Consider the following 22026-nt stretch of genomic DNA (forward strand, 5'->3'; position numbering starts at 1 on the left):
ACTTCCCAAATTGTTTATCCAATTTTGCTTTCTGAAACCTTTGTGGGAATGGTAAAGGTGGCATGTAGGTTTTAGGTGCAACATATTTAGGTTCTTCTTCTTTGCTTTCCCTCTTCTTACTTCCCTTTTCTTCCACTGAATTTTCTTTCTCAACTCCAATTCTAACTCCAGCTTCAGTTTGTTCATCTCCTTCTCTGTTTTTCTCTTCTTCAATTTTCTCTTCAATCTTTTTATCTCCATTCTCCAATATTTTTCCACTCCTCAATGTAATAGCCTTGCAATGCTCCCTTGAATTTTCTGGTTGGCTAGGAAGCTTCCCAAATGCTTTGTTACTTGAAGAGCTAGCTTGTTGAGCTATTTGATTCTCTAACATCTTGTTGTGTGTTGCCATTTGATCCACTTTAGATGCTAATTAAGAAATCATTTCTTGTTGACTTTGATGGCTCACAAGTAGAGTTTCAATCATAGATTCCAATCTAGCTGTCTTATCTAGTTGTGCTTGTTGTGGTAGAGGTGGAGCAGGTGCATTTTGAGGTTTAGAAATTCCAGGAGGAGGACCTCTATTCTGCTGAAAATTCTGATGTTGTTGATATCCAGAAGGTTGCTGAAATTTCTGATTTTGCCCTTGTCTACCTCCCCAAGAGAAATTTGGGTGGTTTCTCCATGCTGGATCATAAGTTGCAAAAAATGGGTTATCACTTGGTCTTTGATTGTAGTTCCCCACATAATCCACTTGCTCACTTGAAAAATCTTGATTAAGTGCAGAAAAATCTGCTGCACAATTGACATTTGCAGCTCCAACTTCTACTAAATTACTAGAACCTCCAGCTGAAGAATCTACTTTCATGCTTAGCTTATCCATCTTCCTTGTCAAAGCATCAAACTTAGCATTAATCATATTCATGGCATCAAGCTCAAACATACCAGCTGGTTTCTTAATCTCATTCCTCTCACAACTCCATTGGTAGTTGTTATAAGCAATTTTATCCAAAGCAGAAAAAGCTTCATCTTCAGATTTTTCCATAAGATCACCTCCAGAAGATGCATCAATTGTACTCCTACTAGCTGGTGAAACTCCATTGTAGAAGTGTTGAACAAGCATCCACTTAGGAATCCCATGATGTGGACATCTCCTTTGCAAATCCTTGTACCTCTCCCATGCTTCATACAAGCTCTCATCATCTCTAGGTTTGAAAGAAGTCAGCTCATTTCTTAGCTTAGCTGTCTTGCTTGGTGGAAAATATTGAGCCAAAAATGCTTGAGAAAGTTCATCCCATGTTGTGATAGAACCCGGTGGCAATGAATGTAACCACTCTCTAGCTCGGTCCTTCAGAGAAAAAGGAAATAATCTGAGTCGAATTGCATCATCAGAAACTCCATTTATCTTCAACATATCACTGATCTCAAGAAAGTGTGCTAGATGCACATGTGGACTTTCACTTGGATTTCCTCCAAATTGTGACTGTTGCACCATTTGACAAAGTGCAGGCTTCAGTTCAAAATTATTAGCTTCTACCCTTGGTCTTGTGATACTTGGCATGAAATCTCCAAGATTAGGAGAGGCATGATCCTTCACAGAGCGGTTGTTATTGTTGTTGTTGGCCATTTCTTCTTGTAATTGCTCTTGCTCTTGTGCTCTTTCTTGTTGTTGTTGAGCTTTAATTTCAACTTTTCTCCTTTTAGATTCTGCTCTTAAAGCTTTTGCTGTCTTTTCTATTTCTGGGTCAAAGAATAGATTGATTTCTTCACTTTTTGTCCTTCTCATAAAATAAAGCACCTAAAAAACAAAATAAACAAATTCTCAAAGTAAAATGGTAAAAAGAAAATAAAATAAAATGCCCAAATTAACCAAACAAACAATTGTTCAATATCAAACAAAAATCAAATCTCCAGCAACGGCGCCAAAAACTTGATGTGACTTATCCACAAGTATACGGGTCGTCTCAAGTAATAAAGTGATGAATCAAGTATCGTTCCTACGAGGATTTGCAGTTTGAGTACCAAACTATGAATGAAGTGATTATTTAGGCTAATGATTAATGAATAAATGGTAAATATAAATGAGCAAGGTAAATTGAGTAATCTAATTGAAATGGGTAAAGAGCAACAAATAAATTCTAAATCTAGTTTACAATTAAACTAAATTAACAATGGGTAATTTAAACGAAAGTCTAATTATGCTAAAAGTGATTCCAGAGTTGGGGGTTTATGCATAAATTAATTGGGATTTGTCTTGGGCATTCCAATTTTTAGGGAAAAATAGAGTTTGAAGGAAATTGATTCTAAATTCCTTTGATATCTTTTTCAAGCAAATCAAAGTGTATTCTAAAATAACCAAACCTACTTTCGTATGTATTTGATTACTTTAAAACCCATTAAGTTTTGTAACCAATAATTAATTCCTCTTAAAATCCTAGTTTATTTCTAAATCTAGGTGATTTTAAGTTCCAATCCATGATTACCTATCAATGACTTTCACCTTTCGGTCTTTCAATCAAAGATTAACACAATACCCAATGGGTACCAACATTAGGCAAGTAAATCAAGCACACAAGGAAGGAATCAAAACTCATATTTATGTAAAATAAGGAAATACCCAGTCCAAATCCTCAAATTAATCTAAAACATGTTTCCCAACTCTGAAATCTAAAGAGTTTACTCACTCATGATGGTATTTACAAGAAATATTGATAGAAAAGTAAAGAAAAACATGATAAGAGGACTGAAATAGAAAAACCCAGGTGGAAGAACCAAAGTCTCTGGTTTCTGGAGCTCCAAAACTGGTGCAGCAGCTCCTCCCCCAAGAGAAATGGCATTTTCTCTCTCTCTCTCTATTAAATTTTTCTTCCTTTTGTCTTTCCTCCCTTTCCTCTTGTGGCAAAAATTAGTAATTGATGAATTTATATGGTCCCTAAAAGTTGCCCTAAAAGTAAATAAAAGCCAAGGAGTGGATAGGAAATGAGGTGTAAAATTATCCAAGTCAGCAGCAACTTTCACGTTCTGTGCAGTCTGCTTAGGGTTCGGCTTAACCCTAAGCAGCTTTTTAGCAAATTTCAGCTTTTGGTCGCACTGTCTGCTTAAGGTTAAGCAGACCTTCAGCAAATCTCGGCAGTCTTAGAGTAGAATGGACTCTTCTGCTCATGCTTGACTTGTGCTGCTCCTTAAGTACTGCCGCTTTACCCTAAGCATGACCTTAAGCAAAGTCTCAAGCAAATTTCGGCTAGTTTGCTCTTTCAAGGCTTAATTTCTTCAACTTTCCTCCATGCTTAAAGAACTTAAAATCTCTTCAAATTATTTCCTATTGCACTCATTGATCTTCGATTTGCTACAAAATCCTATCAAAAATAATAAAATTACGAAAATCAAATATAAAGTATCTAAAATTAACAAATAAGATAAAATAAAACTAAAAACATAAAATATACTAAAATATGAGGGCAAAATGGATGCAAAACTACCCTAAAATGCCTATATGAAATGAGTGTAACAGCCAACACATTTGTGAGTGCATCAAATTTGACATTGATCATGTTGAATGAATCAAGTTAATACATCCCAGCTACTTGCTTCTTTTGTGTTGGAGCTTTCCTTCTTAAACTACTCCATAAATGTGTGCTCTTTGCTATCTTCTCCAATAACTCATAAGCTTCATTCTCATGCTTCATGATAAGTTCACATCCTGTTTGAGCATCTATGATTCCTCTAATTGTAGGAGTAACATTTGTGTAGAAATTCATATTAATCATCTATTTAAGAATGGCATGATGTGGGCATTGTCTCTCCAACTGCTTTCATCTCATCCATGACACATAAAGAGTCTCATACTCTCTAAGTTGAAAAGCAGTCATCTGATTCCTTAAGTCTTGAGTTTTTCCAAGTGAGAAATATTAGGCAAGAAATGCATCAATGAGATGTTCCCAATTTGTGATTAAATTAGAAGGCAGAGAATCAAGACAATACAATGCTTTATCTTTTTAAGAGAATGGAAACAATTTAAGCCTTACAGCATCATTAGACATTCCTGGTTACTTTTGCATATCACAGATCATGGCAAACTTCTTAAGATGGTTATGAGGATTTTCTGAAGGATGACCTCCAAACTGAGAATTCTAAATCATTTAAAGTACCCCAAAATCCATCTTATAGTTATTTGTATCTATTATTAGTCTTGCAATGCTCTCTCTCAAATTGTCAAAATGAGGGAATGCATGATGCATCATACTTTCCCTAGGCACATTAGCATTAATAACTTCTTCCCCATGAGCATCATTTTCATTGTTCTTATTATTTACACCATTACCACCAATTCTAACCTTTTCTTAGCCATTTCCATTTTCACTTCAGCTGCTCTTAAAGCTTTTTTTCTTTTTCTGGTTTTTCTTCTTGTTGGCTCTACAAAACTTCTCAATTTTAGGATTGTATAATAGAGATGTATCACTTGTGCTTTTAGCTCTTCTCATAAAAGATTAAAAAATACTTAAAAAGAATATTAAAACACAAAGTAAAAAGATAATATAAAAAAATAAAAACTATAAACAACTAAAATAATCAAGAATTTAATATTAAATAAACAACTCCCTAGCAATGGAGCTAAAAAGTTGATGTAGACTACCGCAAGTGCACGGTTCATTCAAGTCACCAAGAGTTGAGTTTTCAATTAAAATTTTGATGTAAAATGAACCATACTAAATTTGCAATTTAATCAAACAAATAAAAGAAATTTGAGAATTTGAATTTTAAGAAATGAAAATGCATAACTAAATTAAAACAATGACTAATTTAATAGTCGACTAAATAAAGAAATTGAGAAATTAATAATTAAAATTGATGAAATGAGATTAAATTAAGCACTCAAAAGTAAAATAACAAGCAACAATTGTAAAAGGATGATTCTGGAGTTAAGGGTTCATATTCAAGTCAATTTGGGATTTTTCTTAGCTAGCCTAATCTAAGAAATTTATCGGTTTAAAGGAGACTGTAGACCCTTATTTTGTGATGAGTATGTGCATTGAGGCCGTGGAAAACCCGATGATGAAAAATTATATGACTGTAAGATGTAATTGGAGGCATGGAGCTGAATTATTAATTTCGTGGCATGATCTTGAAAAAATAAAAATAATAATAAAGTTTTGAGGAAATTAATTTAATTAAATTTAAATAAAATTTTATTTTATTTAAATTTAATATGGGCAGTTCTTAAATGGATCTAATTAAGTTTAATTGGGCTCTATGGGCCTAAGAAAGCCTAGTTAGGAATTTTAAATGGGACCCATTTAATTATTTTCTAAAAATTAAAATAACAAAATATCTCTCTTCTCCTTGGCCCCACTCTCTTCCTCACTCCCTATTGGTGTCACCCTCTTTCCCTCTCTTTCTATTGGTTGGAACACCTCACCCATATCCCAGTCTTATTCGAATTCTGCAATCGTAGTTGTTTAAGTCATTTAAACTTTATCACCTTAAGACTCCAAACCCTACCACACCTCTTCCTCACTCCCTATTGGTGCCTTCCATTTTTTCCTGTCTTCCTACTGGTTGAAACACCTCACCCATATCCCAGTCTTATTCAAATTCTGCAATTGTAGTTGTTTAAGTCATCTAAACTTTATCATCCTAAGACTCCAAACCCTATCACACCTCTCTCCCAAAACCCTATAAATACCCTACTAGAGAAGGGAAGAAAAGGAGGATGGAGGAAAGAGGAAGAGAAAATTCAGAGCTATAAGAAATTTAGAGATATTCAAGACTCTTTGAGTTCTTCCTTATTTTTTTTCTTTTCTTCAAGAAGATTTTCATACAAGATTTCTGGAAGGTCAGTTTTTATTGTTTTCTTTTCAAGATCTATGCCACACAATATTTTAATTCTATGTTCTTTGTCTTCAATTTATTTTATATGTTCATATGGATCATGTAATCATGTTTAATTTGAGGGGATACACAACTCTGCACATGTTTAGTTTCTGTCTCTCGTACTTTTATTATTTTTCTTTATTTTCTTTATTTTTTATTATAAACAAAATTGGTAAGTAGCCCTAAGGTAAGTACCAAAGAGGGCATTTGCGCGGAGCTTATATGGAGGTAAACGGGAGTAAGCCAGGGATATCATTGCCATACTAGAAGAGAAGACCCTTTTTTAAGGGTAGGTTGCCCCAATGGCAACTGCTTTTACCAACAGGTAAGTAACTCTAAACTTATCGAATAACCATTGGCATGAAATTATAGTAATAATAGCACTTTTATTTGGTAAATTAAATTAACTTTGTTTTTAATTTAACTGACTTTTGCATGTAATTAATTTAAATAAATACTTTATAAATTAAAATTAATCTTGTTTGTAAATTAAACTAACAATAGCATGTAAATGAATTTAATTTAATACTTGGTAATTGTAAAATAAATTTGCATGTTAGAAATCTTTATTAGGTTGTGATTGTTTGGGCCTTATGTGATATTAGAATAAATTACACATGTACATAATTAACTTAGTTCAATTATCCTTAGGGTAACTTGGTGAAAATTAATTAATTAGGTTAAATAGAAATGTAGGATTACTTAAAATTGAATTTGTTTGTAAATTAAATTCTTAATAATAAATTAATTTTAATCATCTGGTAAATATCATTTAAATAATTAGCAACCCTATAGATAGGAATTACTTGTGCATGAAAATTGTGTGTAAACAACAACCCTTTTGTGAATTACTTGCGTGTGTAGGATTAGAATTGCATTTTTTAGGATAAAGTTTAATAAAGGAATAATAAACAAGACTTCTAGAAACATTAGTAGAGGACTGGCACTCGAATCAACAAGGTTAGACCAGGCGTAAGGGGTGCCTAACACCTTCCCCTTACGTACCCACTATCCCGAACTTAGACATTGGGCTATGGTAATGACGGTTGTGGAAACTCTGCAAGGAGTAAGTTGCCATCCATGACCCTCGGGAGAAACACTAAATATGTCCCGGTTATTACCCGGGTGGCGACTCCTATCTATCTATGCCTTCGTGGCATAAATCCTTAGTACCGTGGTAGTGTTATGGGAAGACGGTACTTACCAGTGGTTTGATTCTATTAGGATTGTATGAAGTGCATGTCTAGGAAATGCTGTCTAAGGAGGTGGTATTTAAGTGAGACCATTGTGACTCCACCATCTTTCCTGGGTATTACCTGGTGCATTTTATATAATTCCAATGGATGATATTTCGCCTCACGCCCCCTCCCACAGAGACCAATTCTAAAATCCTTTGAAATCTCTTTCGAGTGAATCAAAAAATGCTTTGGTTAATTAAATGCTAATTTCATGGAGTTTAAAATTAACCAAGACCCATTGCGTTCTTTAACCAATCTATTAAGCCCTCTTAATCCTTCGTCTATTTTTAGATCTAAGCTAATTAAGTCTAATTTCTTGATTATCTATCACTTGGTCTTCACCTTTCGATCCTTTAATCAAGAATTAAGAACATAACTTAATTGGGCCCTTCACCAAGTAGGTAAATAAGCATGCTCACAAGAAATTGATTAAACCTCATAAATTTTATTAAATTGAGGCTAACCCAGTTCAATCCACAAAAATAACTCAAATATTACATTCTTAACTCCAAAATCAAAGAAAACTACTCATAATCCATGTTCATTACTAGAGATTTTGTGTAGAAGAAGAAATAAAACATAAAAGGTAAACTTAAAACTAAAAAACCTGATGTTTAGTATGAAGAATCTTATGAAGAAGAGCTAAAAGGAAGAGCTAAAATTCCAATTGCTGCATGAAAAGTGGTGTTCTTCCTCTTTTTATCTCTCTCCTTTTCTTCAATTCTTTCTCTTCTTCTTCTTCTCCTTGTAGCAAAAAGTGATGTAAGGATGCTTAAATATCCCTTGAAAAAAAAACCCTAAAATGGTCTAAAAATGATGTAAGGTGAGGTCATTACACATGTGGGAAGAATTGTCACTTTAGCCAATTAATGAGGAAATGCATGGCTAGAACTGTGCCTATGCTGCATCTTATGCAGAATTAGAACTGGATAAAATGAATCAAGATAGGTTTGCATGGCCATGCAAGTCCCTATGCATGATTTGGCAAGCTTCAGAGAATTTCTGTGAAGGTGCATAAGCTATGCAGAAGGTTATACACATTTTAGTAGGCCTTAGAGATTTACCGATTAGCTGCATAAGCAAGTGCATAGGCTATGCATGTTTCAGCAGGATTAAGTTTATCTTCCATGAAAGTGCATAGGCTATGTAGGAGGCTATGCATCTTTCCGCAGGTTTGCAATATCTTTCCAATCTCTCAAATAAGATGGTGCATAACCTATGCACTAAGCTATGCAACTTTCAACAAGTTGAGAATTCTTTCATTTTTCTGGACACAAGCTGCATAGGCTATGCAATTTCTCATGCAACTTTCGACAGCCTTCAAAATTTTCAATTTTTAGGCTTCATTTTTGGTACTTTTAGACTTGGATTTTACTTTTCACTTGTACAATTACTTTTTAGTCCTTCAGAAAGACCATTTTATCTATAAAACACAAACAAAATTACAAATTATCATAAAATTAACAAGTATGAAGGACTAATTAAATAACTAATGAAATTAACTAATAAAAAAATAAAATAGCTATAAAATCTAACCTAAATGACTATATGAAATGCATACAATATGAAATGACTATATCACTTTTAAGATTTAATTTTATTTTATATTTCTTGATTCACTGTTATCCTTTACTAGGAGGGGAATCATATTCAATGGAAAGTGAATTACACTTATAATTGAGTAATTTCATATTACTAGCTTTTTGAAGCTGGTGCATCAAATATTAGTATATAATTCAAAATTATTTATTTATAATTTATATAAAAATAATAAATATTAAATATGACTATTTAAATTAATACAATATAATTATTTATATACTGTATCCAAGTAAAATTGTGAAGAAAATAATTTTAAAACTATTTCCAAATCATTATAAAATGGAAAATATTTTCTTGCTCAAAGAAAATACTAAGTGATTTTTAAGAAAAATGACTTCATCTTTTTCAAAGAGGAAATTATTTTTTATTTTTTAAATTTTGATAATCTTATTGAAATATAAAAAGATTTGTACATGTATAAAATAAACATATAGCATTAGTTCAACATTGTAACCAAACAACAGAAAATAATTCCATAGAAAATGAAAAATATTTTCCATATATAAATTATTTTTCACGAAACAAATGAAACTTAAAAGGAATAAAAATTTTTTTTTTTTTCTAAATATGAAATTTGACAAAAAAATCAATTAAATTAAATTATTGCAAAATTCTAGATTCCAAATAGGCAATAAGCGTTTAACCTTTGAACAACTCTTGCCTTGCACTTTGTTAGCTATCAGAAGTAAGCTTTCAACATCTCTATATCTATCATCAACCTGGGCATGATAAAAGTTTTCCATTTTTAAATTATATACCTTTGTTCATATAAGTTAATATAGGACCAAGTATAATACAAATTCATATTCTTTGTTCACGAATGTCATTCTCATGGCCTTAGAGTTATAGTAGCATCAAAAATCACATATAAACAATTTTAATTGAAATAAGATTTCAATTAAATTATAAGATAATGTATAGAGAGTTAGAAATATATTAATTAGGATTACTTGTGAGTTAGGATATGTAAAAATATTTGTGAAATAGAATTTGTAGTAAATGGAAATTTTAATTGTATTATCTAATATTTTTGTAAATAATATAAATATATAAGGATATTTTAGTTAGCTTATAATTTCGCCTCCTTATTCATAATAAATGTGCATTGTAAGTGTATCAAATGATTCATAAATATATAAAAATTTTAATTATACATATCTAAATATTAAATTTAATTGTTTAAATTAAAATTAAAATTTTAATAATAATTTAATTAATATTATGAAATCATTATTCAATAAAAAATTATTACAACTTAATAAAAATATTTTATATATTTTAATATTTAAATTATAATTATTTTTACTGTTCAATTTAGTTGTTTATTAATTGTATAATTCAATGCTAACAATAATTGATAGTGTCTAAATCATAAAAAATTACGACCTAATACTAGCAAATACCTACTTTATAAAAAGAGAGTCACATTTAGTGACTTTCAAAAGTGGGCAACATAGAAGCCAAATCGACTTCCTCTTAACCAGGAAGACAAATAGAGCTCTATGCAAGGATTGTAAGGTCATTCCATGGGAGGCTTTAACAAGTCAACATAGGTTGGTGGTCTTGGATGTCAAGTTTAGGAACAATTCAAGTAAGGTTAGAAGAAATAGTGTAGCTCGAACAAAGTGGTGGGAGTTCAAAGGAGTAAAGCAAGTGAAGTTCAAAAATGAGCTTCTCGAGTCCGAAGTATGGAAGCTAGATATGGAGGCCAATGATATGTGGATACAGATGGCATCAAAGATTAGAGAAATAGCTAGAAAAGTACTTGGAGAGTCTAAAGGACATGGACCACCCTCAAAAGAGAGATGGTGGTGGAATGAGAAAGTACAAAAGGCAGTGAAGAGAAAAAGGGAATGGTATAAGAAATTACCTAAATGTGATAATAATGAGGCATATGAACAGTACAAGATAGCAAAGAAAGAGGCAAAAAAGGCAGTTAGTCAAGCAAGAGCACAGGCCTTTGAAAAGTTATATGAGAAACTTGGAACTAAAGAAGGGGAGAAAGATATTTATAGATTAGCAAGGAGTAGAGAAAGGAAATGTCAAGATCTCAATCAAGTTAGGTGCATTAAGGATAAAGAAGAAAAAGTGTTGGTGAAAGATAAGGACATTAAAGAAAGATGGAGAAATTATTTTAATGATCTCTTTAATAATAGTCAAAATGGTAATAGCGTGAATATAGATTATAGAACAATAGAAAAGAATGTAAATTATACTAGAAGGATTCGATCTTTAGAAGTAAAGGAAGCACTTAAGAGAATGAAAGTGGGTAAAGCTTGTGGACCCGATGAAATACCAATTGAAGTGTGGAAGTATTTGGGAGATATGGGAGTGGCATGGTTAACTAAATTATTTAATACGATTCTAAACTCAAAGAAAATGCCTGATGAATGGAGGAAGAGTATTTTAGTACCTATTTTTAAAAATAAGGGAGATATACAGAGTTGCTCAAACTATAGGGGAATTAAACTCATGAGCCATACTATGAAGTTGTGGGAGAGAGTTGTGGAGCATCGACTACGTCATGATACTTCTATCTCTCTCAATCAATTTGGTTTCATGCCCGGTCGTTCAACTATGGAAGCGATTTTTCTCATTAGAAGCTTGATGGAGAAATATAGAGATGTGAAGAAAGATCTACACATGGTTTTTATTGATTTGGAGAAGGCTTATGATAGTGTTCCAAGAGAGATCTTATGGAATGTGTTAGAACAAAAGAGGGTATCTATTAGGTACATACAAGTATTGAAAGATATGTATGAAGGAGCAACTACTATTGTGCGCACAGTGGGAGGGGACACAAGTGATTTTCCGATCTCAATTGGATTACACCAAGGATCAGCCATAAGCCCTTACCTTTTTACATTAGTTTTAGATGAACTGACGAAACATATACAAGAGAGTATTCCTTGGTGCATGATGTTTGCGGATGATATTGTTTTGATAGATGAGACACGAGAAGGAGTCAATAGGAAGTTAGAACTTTGGAGAAGTACTCTAGAGTCAAAGGGTTTTAAGTTAAGTAGAACGAAGACAGAATACATGCATTGCAAGTTCAGTGAAGGCCAAACTGGTGATAGGGAAGGAGTTAGTTTGAATGGGGTGGTACTGTCCCAAAGCAATCACTTTAAATACCTAGGCTCGATCCTTCAAGTAGATGGGTGATGTGAGGAGGATGTTAGTCATAGGATTAAAGCCGGATGGTTGAAGTGGAGAAGTGCCACAGGAGTTTTATGTGATCGTAAGATTCCCAATAAATTAAAAGGAAAATTTTACCATATAACCATACGACCGGCTATGTTATATGGTAGTGAGTGTTGGGCACTGAAAGAGTCGTATGCATCTAAGATAAGAGTTGCAGAGATGAGAATGTTAAGGTGGATGAGTGGCCATACTAGACTAGATAAAGTCCGTAATGAGAGTATCAGAGAAAAGGTAGGAGTGGTGCCAATTGAAGATAAGTTGAGAGAAGGGAGATTGAGGTGGTTTGGTCATGTGAAGCGTAGACATACGGAGGCTCCAGTTAGACAAGTAGAGCACATTAGATTAGAGGATAGAAAGAAAAAAAGGGGTAGACCTAAATTAACTTGGAGGAGAGTAGTACAACATGACTTAGAAGCATTACACATTTCTGAGGATTTAACCCAAAATCGTTCAGAGTGGAAAAAGCGAATCCATATAGCCGACCCCAAATTTTTGGGATAAAGGCTTAGTTGAGTTGAGTTGAGTTGAGTCTAAATCATAAAAAATTATCATTAAAAAATTAAATTTTATATTTTAGTAAATATTGAATATCTAGAAAATAAGAATAATTTTTTATCTCAATTTTTTTTTTTACATATTTATCTCTACTATTATTAATTAAATTTGTTAATACTTAAATGATATTAAGAGTGAATTTCAATGTGCTTGTATACCTATTTGAGAAATGAGTTAAAATTCTAACGAATTAAGAACTAAAACAATATGTTTTTTTTTTTTCTTTTTCATATGTAAAAATTAAGTTATAATATTATTTTCTAATATTTAATTTAATATTGTTAAATAAATAATGAAAAAATATTTTTCATATAGAAGGGAAAAGTCGTGAACAAAAACAGGATTTTTCAAATTTATATTTTATAAAAAAAAAAAATATTTATACATGTAGTGTTTTATTTCTATAAGAGTTCCTCTTGTAATCTAATCAACATTATGGTGTATTAATAAGTTTTAAAATTCTACTATAATAACCAATTAATAAATGTAATTAATTTTAAAAATTTAATATTTAAACAGTATTTTAATTTTAAAAAATAAATATTGAAAAAAAAAGAAAAATATTTTACAGAAAGAGGAAAGTTATAAAAAAAAAACATAACTACTATATTAAAAATTTTATTTATATAAGAGTTTTTTTTTTTAACTCTCTCTCTCTCCTTTTCCTTGTAAGTTCTTTGGGTGGCCACCAATAGAGGCGGATTTACCATGAGAGAAATGAGGCACTTGCCTGCTGCCCCTTGGAAATCCTTTATATAGATAGTTTATTTCTAATATTGTTCCACTAAATTCAACAATTTCTCCTCTACTAAATTTATTAATTTTTCCCCATTTAATTTTGTCTTTACTAATTTTGTCAATTTTGCCCTCCATAATTCACTTAATCTTTTCGGTTGTTTATTTATTGCACTTAAACTACATACAAAATTATTATTTTAATTTTAATTAGAATGCTGGTAAAAATCAGAAAATAAATAGAATTACCACTAAATTAGATTAATTTATTCATTGTAATATATATTTTTGCTAGGTTCAATCTCATAAATAATAATATCTATCCCTAACTAAAGAAGAAAAAAAAACACTTTTCTATGCATATTATAATTACCACTAAACTAGATTAATTTATTCATTGTAATATATATTTTTGCTAGGTTCAATCTCATAAATAATAATATCCATCCCTAAACTAAATAAGAAAAAAAAAACACTTTTCTATGCATATTATAAAATCTTTATATTTATTACATATATTAGTTTTTTCTCAATTATTTTTTTTTTGGTCTTGTGAAAATTCAAATAATTAATTGCAAAAATAATAAATGGCTTATTAGGTAACATATATGGAATAAAAAATTGAAATTCAACCATTTATAAAATATATAAAAAAATTCTAATCAGTTTTAACACTTATATTCTTGATATTTTTCATATTTACTTTATTTTCAATACATGAGTATAGTGTCTTGTTGTCTCTTAAGCAACCCAAGAGGGAGGCCAGGAGGGGAGGGAAGAGGAATTTTTGAGAATAAGCACAACGAAGAGAGTAAAGAAGAGGTTCGACTATCTTAGGCCTACGTCCTCACCTCAAGGCCCTCCTTGAGAGTTAACTCCATTATATGCCTTCTTTGAGTGAAGAACAAATCCCTAACAATAACCATAAGAGTAAACCCTTGCTCTTTTTCAAACTCCTTTCTCACAAGAGAAACTTAATGCTCTAGCACACTCTTGATATGATAAATACACTTAATAACCTCATTTTCAATCTTAGAACACAATAAAATTATAGCTCAAAATAAGCTCTCAAGAAATTAATTACAAAGGCTCAAGTTCTAGAGAGAGAAAGAGTAGAAATACATTAGAAATCAATAAATTCTGAAATGAAAGGTTGTTGTAACTTTTCTCTAGTTATAAATAGCCACTATTTATAGTTTTGACAAAAAAATGACCATTGGGGATGCATTAAATACAAAAATAGCGTTCAACCACTCAAAACCCTGTTATATTGAGTTTCAGAAACCCATGATTGGTTACTGAAGTCCCTTGCTTTGGCTATTGAAAGTTGGAGGACCAAAAACTTATGTTTAAAAACTTGACTTTAGCTGTTGAAGTCCATTTTGGACTAACATGTAAAAACACTTAAAAAATGCATATCTTTTTGCCCAAAAATCAGATTTTCGATCTGTTTAAATCTTTGAAAAGTTAATTCAATAAATTTTCCAATTAAAGCATTTTGAAAAACTAATTTTACATCACTCAAAAAATTAAAAATCATCTGACTCCCCCTTGGTCAAGAAATAGCAAAAAAATAAGACATTAAGAAATTTTTTAGAAATACTTAGACTTGAGCCAATTACAACTAATTAAGTGAGATTCACATGGTATAAAGAAAATAATAATTAAAAAAAAAATACATTTTAGAGTCTTCCATGAGCTTTGCTTTATCCCTGGCTCTCATTCAATCTTGATTTTGAAGCAATTTCATAATTTTGAATTTAGGACCTACAATTTTAACACAAATACTTCCAATGTAGATTAGTAGCATACTAATTGTTTATTATCTTCAAAACATGGATTAAGATCCCTAAATCTAACAATCTCTCCCCTTTTTGATGATGAAAAACAATTAGTGAATAAAAAAAGAATTAAACACAGGTGAAGTATGTGATCTCCAAAACGTCAACCCTTTAGTATACTCCCCTTTTCAAAAACAATTGATGCCTCAATAGATAAAATAAAGAGAGCACATAAGAGGGGTTTTGATTCAATGAATGCAACGACATGATGCCATGAGTCCTAAATGCATGATAGTGCAAGAGCATTGCTAAAACAATAACAATTCAATGAGAGTCAATATATGAATCAAGAGAATCAAAATATCATAGAATATCCAAAAAGATGTCAACATCCAAAAAGCTATCAATGATGTACATGAACTAGCTAACTATACATCAATTAGCTAAAAAAAAAATACATCCAAGAGATATCCACTAGCTACCTATCTCCCCCTTTTGGCATCATCAAAATACTAAACCAGCAAAGAATATAAACAAAAAGAATCATCTAATTAAGAAATAAAAAAAGAAGATCAGGAATATAGAGGTGGTGGACTGGTTAGATTTGTTGGAGGAAACTTAGAGGACATGTGCTAGAGAAGAGAGAATATCTAAGCCATCTGCTCCTCCATATGCTACTAGTGCTGAGTTTGTTTGTCCTCAATCCACAGTAATCTATCCTCCATTTGGATAGATCTAAGCTCCAGGTGAGCTAGGGCATCATAAATGTCTTGGAAAGTTGACTGCTATTATAGATGACTTGCCCTAGTCAGCTATGCCATTAGGGTTGACTGCTATTATAACTGTATTGCCCTGATTAGAAATGCTCTAGCTACTATGCTTTGAGGCTATGGTCTCTAAGAAGATGTGGATCTATCTTGCATGGCATGCTCATAGTTACCCACATAGACACTGAGCATCATGTGTGATAAAGTATCCATGGTGTAAAAACCATAGTCTCTAAGGATAGTCATCACGGCCTCAGTGCTAGGGTCTATCCTAAGAGCCCTAAGAAGCCTAGTGATTAGATGACCATAAGGGAGACAAGTAGTAGAGTACCTAATAGCTATGGTCATGGTATGAATCATAAAAACAAGTAGGTTTATAAGTTGCTACTCTAAAAGGCAAGTCATGAAAAATATATCAGCATAGGTGAGGTCAGACTTATGACCAGCTCTGGGGAAAATCTCATAGGTATGTGGTGAACTACCTTAGGGATAGCCTTAAGATGATCAATAGGTAAACACACAGGGTTTACAGTATGGTCAACTTGAGATACAATTATGACATCAACCTCAAAAGAGAAGGGCTCATTGATCCACTGATGAGTGTTGCTGACAACCTCACCAGTGTTAGGTATTCTTAGGATCTCAGCTAGGATAGCAGGTGTAATGTCAACCTCGTAATGGTTCACAAAATTGACAAGAGTATGGGGGTTAGATTGACAAAGGGTGTGTAGATTAGCATAAAAATATCTAACAAGGTTCTCATGCATAAGTCTCGGTGTGGTGATGAGCAAATCCCACCCTTGAGTTACAAAGGGCGGTAGGAACCTATGTGTGGTAAAGTAAGGGACAGACTCTGGGTCAATGGGTCAACCTTGGTGAAAAAGCCATCTAGAGAAAGGAGCATATTACTTAGAGTTCCTAGTCACTACAGGATTAGTCAAAGGCTTAGGGACCTCTACTAGATTCTCCCCTAGGTCATTTATCACAAGCCCTCTTTTGACCCATAGAGGAAGGTAAAAAGGTGAAGAGAGACAAGCAAGAACATTACACATAAAGCAAACACAGATAATGCGTATCTATGTCAAAATATCATAAAAACATCTCAAGGTCAAAGGATTTTTAAACAAATAAGCATGCCAAAACACATAACTCAAAAGCCAATAAATCATGATCGCAAGTCTTGATAATAAGAGTTTAGCTCAACTCAGCCATAAATACATAAGGAATATTATCAATAAGGTTTAGGAAACAAGAGCTTTCCAAAGTACTAAATTTAGTGGAAAAAGAGAAATTTTAAAAGATAGAACTATGGCAACCTAATAGCATGGGCATCACAAGGCACAAACTCACTAAAAATGAATTTTCAAATCAAGGAAAATTAAAATATGAGAGAAATTTACCAAAATGACAAAATTCATCTAAAACAATTTGCATAAAAAAGCAATTTGTAAAGGTTTAATTTTGAATAGGGAAAATAACTAAGTAAACCAAGATAGTACAAGCAATAGGCATAACCAATGCAAGATTAGTTTTTTAAATAAGAAACAACATCATATTACTGAGAGAGCACAAAACTAAGATGCAAGTAGACCAGAACAGTATATTTATACATCAATTTGTGGAACTATCAATATTGGTATGTTATATAGACCAAGCAAATTTTTTATCAAAATATGCTTCATATTAGCATAGCTCACTAACACCACATTCACCAATTTTATTAAAAGTACTTCAAATAAGAGTAATTGAAAGTAAACTTGTTAAAGCAATTTTCTTTTCCATCAAAGTGATAACAGGTAGAAAAACATAACCTCAACCAACCAGCAGTCACAAAGAAATCAACAAATTCACACAGAACCAATTTTTCAAGAAGCTTTTAAATATAGCAATAGCCAAAGATATAGCAGTAGTCAAGCAACAATAATAAAAAAAACACACAAAAAAAAGGACAAATTTCAGCAAGAATAGGAAATAATCTTAAAAACTATAGCCATTAAACTAAAAAACATAGCCAAACCTATATGCATATCCAAAAAGAATCAACAGATTTGACTATCAATTAGCACTAGTATAAACATAGAGATTGAGAAAAAAAAAAACTTACTCAAAAGAAGGAAAAACCAAAAAGAACAATGAAAACCCAAACTTAACCACTAATTAATACCGAAAAAAAAAAAACAAGTAATGAGTATAAACACTAGTTTATAGCAAGAAATTTTAAATAGAAGTCATGAAAGGTTGAGAGAAATAAAAAAAAAAAATACTAAGAATCAAATTTGAAACCGTAGAAGTAATTTAGCTTGAATGCAGTACTGAAACCCTTGAAAGAATGATGTTTTTGGCAAATGGAAGAATTTTCAAGCAAGAGTGTGAGAAAATTTCATTCTATAGGGTTTTGAAAAGAGGGAGAGAAAGCACGAGAGAGAGACACAAAGAGAGTGAGAGATAGACAAAGAGATTTCCACCAAAGTGTTGAAGAAAGATGAAATTTGAGGTTTTTAAAACCCAGCTTCGACTGTCACAACTAAAATTGTTTGATTTAAAAAAATGGGTTTAAGAAGTTTCGACTACCAAAACTTGAGGTTTCAGCTACTGTTTTGCTCTCTGTTTGAAAGAGTGAAAAGAAGGCTTTTTAAAGAAACTTAAAGCTTAAAAAAAATTTAAAGATTTTAGTTGCTAGAGCAAAACACTTCGATTGCTGCAAAGCATACTACCCATTAAAAAAAAAAAAAAAAGAATTAAGAGGTTTCAGCTACCACTTCCACTTCTATTGGAAACATTTGTGGGCTAACGAAGTATAAAGTTTTGGCTTTCAAACTCTGTTCTGCCAAAATAATTAAAAGCGTACTTTTGAAGCAAAAAAATTTGAAAAACTCTTTTTTTGACTATACAAAAACACCTTAAATACAAAAATTTTAAACATTGAAAGAAAACTTAAAACCTTAAAAAAATGCTTAAATAAAATGATTAAGCAAAGAGAGTCAAGAGAACATACACAACAAGAACACATTTAACCAATAAGAACATAACAAACTTAAGCATCTAGGCTATCAAGCATACACAACTTTCTTTCGATAAAATTAAACCTTTCTTTAGATAAAGGTTTTGTAAAGATATCAGCAAGTTGGTTGTTTGTACCAACAAATTCAAAAACAATATCACCATTTAACACACTATCACGAATGAAATGATGTCTTATGTCTATATGCTTGATTTTAGAATATTGTATGGGGTTCTTAGTCAAGTTGATTGCATTTAGGAATGTGATCAAAAGACACTTTAAAGTCTCTTAATTACTGCTTATTCCAAAGAACTTGGCTACAATAAAGATTCGCAGCCACGTATTCTACTTCGACAATGGAAAGTGCAACCGAGTTTTGTTTCTTACTACACCAAGAAACTAAAGAGTGTCCTAAGTGTTGACAAGTACCTGAGGTACTTTTCCTAACAAGGATGCTTCCAGCAAAGTCGGCATCTGAGTAAGAACACAAAACAAAAGATGCATTTCTAGGATACCATAAACCTAAATGCAATGTGCCATTCAAGTATTTAAGAATGCATTTAAAAAAATGCAAATGAGACTCTTTAGTACATGATTGAAAACATGCACATAAACAAACGAAAAAAGTAATATCTGGTCTACTAGCCGTGAGGTACAAAAGACTACAAATCATACCTCTATAAAGCTTTTTATCAATTGACTTTCCTTTTTTATCCTTGTCAAGCTTGGTGTTTATGCTCATTGGAGTTCTACTTGGCTTACTATTCTCCATCCCAAACCCCTTGATCAACTCTTTGGTGTACTAGACTTGGTTGATGAAAATGCTATCTTTAGCTTGCTTAATTTGAAGCCCAAGGAAGAACTTGAATTTTCCCATCATGTTCATTTTAAACTCACTCTTCATAGTGTTAGAAAACTCTTTACAAAAACATTAATTAGTAGCACCAAATATAATATTATCAACATATATTTACATTACAAGGATGTCATTTTCATAATTTTTGACAAAAAGTATCATATCAACTTTTCCTTTTGAAAAATCATTTTGTAAAAGAAAATTACTAAGCCTTTCATACCAAGCTTTGGGCACTTGTTTCAAACCATATAAGGCTTTAGATAATTTGAAAACATGATTTGGAAATTCATGATTTTCAAAACTGGGAGGTTGCACAATATAAACCTCCTCATCTACAAAACCATTAAGAAAAGCACTTTTCACATCTATTTGAAAAAGTTTAAAATCCATAAATAATGCATATGTAAGCAAAATTCTTATGGCCTCTAATTTAGCTATGGGGGCAAAGGTCTCATCATAGTCAATGTCTTCTTATTGGTTATAGCCTTTGGCTACTAAACTAAAATTATTCCTAGTTATATTACCATCTTCATCAATCCTATTTCTAAACATCCATTTGGTGCCTATGGATGGATGGTTCGTAGGCCTAGGAACTAAGGTCCAAGCCTTATTCCTTTTAAATTGGTTGAGCTCTTCTTGCATGGCAAGTACCCAAGCTTCATCACTAATGGCCTTATCTATGGACTTAGGTTCTATTTGTGAAATGAATGTAAGATTATTACATATATTTCTAGGATAGGATCTAGTTGTTACCCTTTTTGATGTTTTGCCAATAATTTAGTCCTTGAAATGATCTTTCTTGAAGGTCCAATCCTTGGGTAAGTCTTATTGAACTCATTGATATGGAACTATTTGACCTTCTTGATCTTGCAGCTCAACCTCATCATCCCCCAAAGCCTTCAAAGGATCTTCCTTGAGTTCATCTTAATCTCCACTAGATTGAGGATCTTTAAGGGTTAACTCATTAACATTACTTATAACATCATCATCATAAGAGACATCCTTTCTAGGACTAAAGGGATTAGCTTTCATCAAATACAGCATGCATTGACTCTTCAATAATTAAGGTTCTCCTATTGAATACTTTATATGCTTTACTAGATGTAGAGTACCCCAAGAAGATACCATCATTGATTTTGGAGCCAAACTTATCCAAATTGTACTTAGTATTTAGAATGAAACATTTGCAACCAAATACTCTAAAATAGCTTACTTTAGGTTTCTTTCCATTCTATAGCTCATAAGGAATTTTCTTTAAAATAGGTCTAATCAAAACTCTATTTGAAATATAACAAGCTGTATTAATGGCTTTCGCCCAAAAATAAATAGAGAAATTACATTCATTTAACATAATCTTCTCCATATCTAAAAGACGTCTATTTTTCTTTCAACAATACCATTTTGTTGTGGAGTCTTAAGAGATGAAAAATTGTGAGTGATCCCTAACGAGTCACAATATTTTTCAAATCTTTCATTTTCAAATTCTCTACCATGATCACTCCTAATAAAAGAAATTAAAAAACCTTTTTTATTTTGATTTTTTCATTTTGAATCTTTTTTGAAAATCTTTCAAAAGCATCAAAATGTTCATTCTTGTAAGCAAGGAATGCAACCTATGTATGCCTAGAGTAGTCATCAATAATTACAAATGCACAATGTGTGCCACCTAAGCTGGCTACTCTAGTAGGACCAAACAAGTCTATATGCAGCAATTGAAGAGGTCTAGAAGTGGATATCTTATGAATATATTTGAATACACTCTTGACTTGCTTACCCATTTGGCATGCATCACACACTTTATTTTTTTGAAACTTGATCTTTGGAAGCCCATCAACTAGCTCATCCTTGTTCAAGTTTGCAAGGAGTTCCATGCTAGCATATGCAAGCCTTCTATGCCAAGTCCAAGAGTCAACACTAATTGATACAAAGCACTTGATATCTTTGTTAGACATAGCATGCAAATCAATAACATAAATATTTTTCAACTCTTTCACCAATAAATAACATTTTATTATCACACATGCTAGAAATAAATAACATAAATATTTTTCAACTCTTTCACCAACAAATAACATTTTATTTTCACACATGCTAGAAATAAAACAAGACTTTGGTTCAAAGATAACTCTATAACCTTTATCACATAATTGACTAACACTAAGCATATTATGTTTTAAGGCATCAACTGAAAGAACTTTACCAAGGATAAGAGAATTTTCCTTACCAATCTTACCTATCCCCATAATTTTATCTTTGCTATTGTCACCAAAGGTTACTTGCCCACCTCCAACATTCTTCTCAAGAGAACATAAAGAGGTTGGCATTTTCAATTGTGTTCCATGAACAGTCACTATCCAAATACCATTTACTTTCAAGCCTTGAGGATTTCAAGCACACTTACACAAAATAATTCAAACAACTTTAGTTACCCAAATCT

At 31.9% G+C, this 22026-nt stretch overlaps 1 non-coding gene across 1 annotated transcript; it reads left to right on the forward strand.

Annotated features, from left to right (window-relative positions):
- The first annotated feature begins 1112 nt into the window (after positions 1–1112).
- LOC131175046 (small nucleolar RNA R71) lies at positions 1113–1219 on the forward strand. The gene has a single exon (XR_009145205.1). It is a non-coding gene; the product is annotated as a small nucleolar RNA R71 (small nucleolar RNA).
- Positions 1220–22026: the final 20807 nt, after the last annotated feature.

Source organism: Hevea brasiliensis, chromosome 16 (genome assembly GCF_030052815.1).
Source record: "Hevea brasiliensis isolate MT/VB/25A 57/8 chromosome 16, ASM3005281v1, whole genome shotgun sequence".
Taxonomy (NCBI): domain Eukaryota; kingdom Viridiplantae; phylum Streptophyta; class Magnoliopsida; order Malpighiales; family Euphorbiaceae; genus Hevea; species Hevea brasiliensis.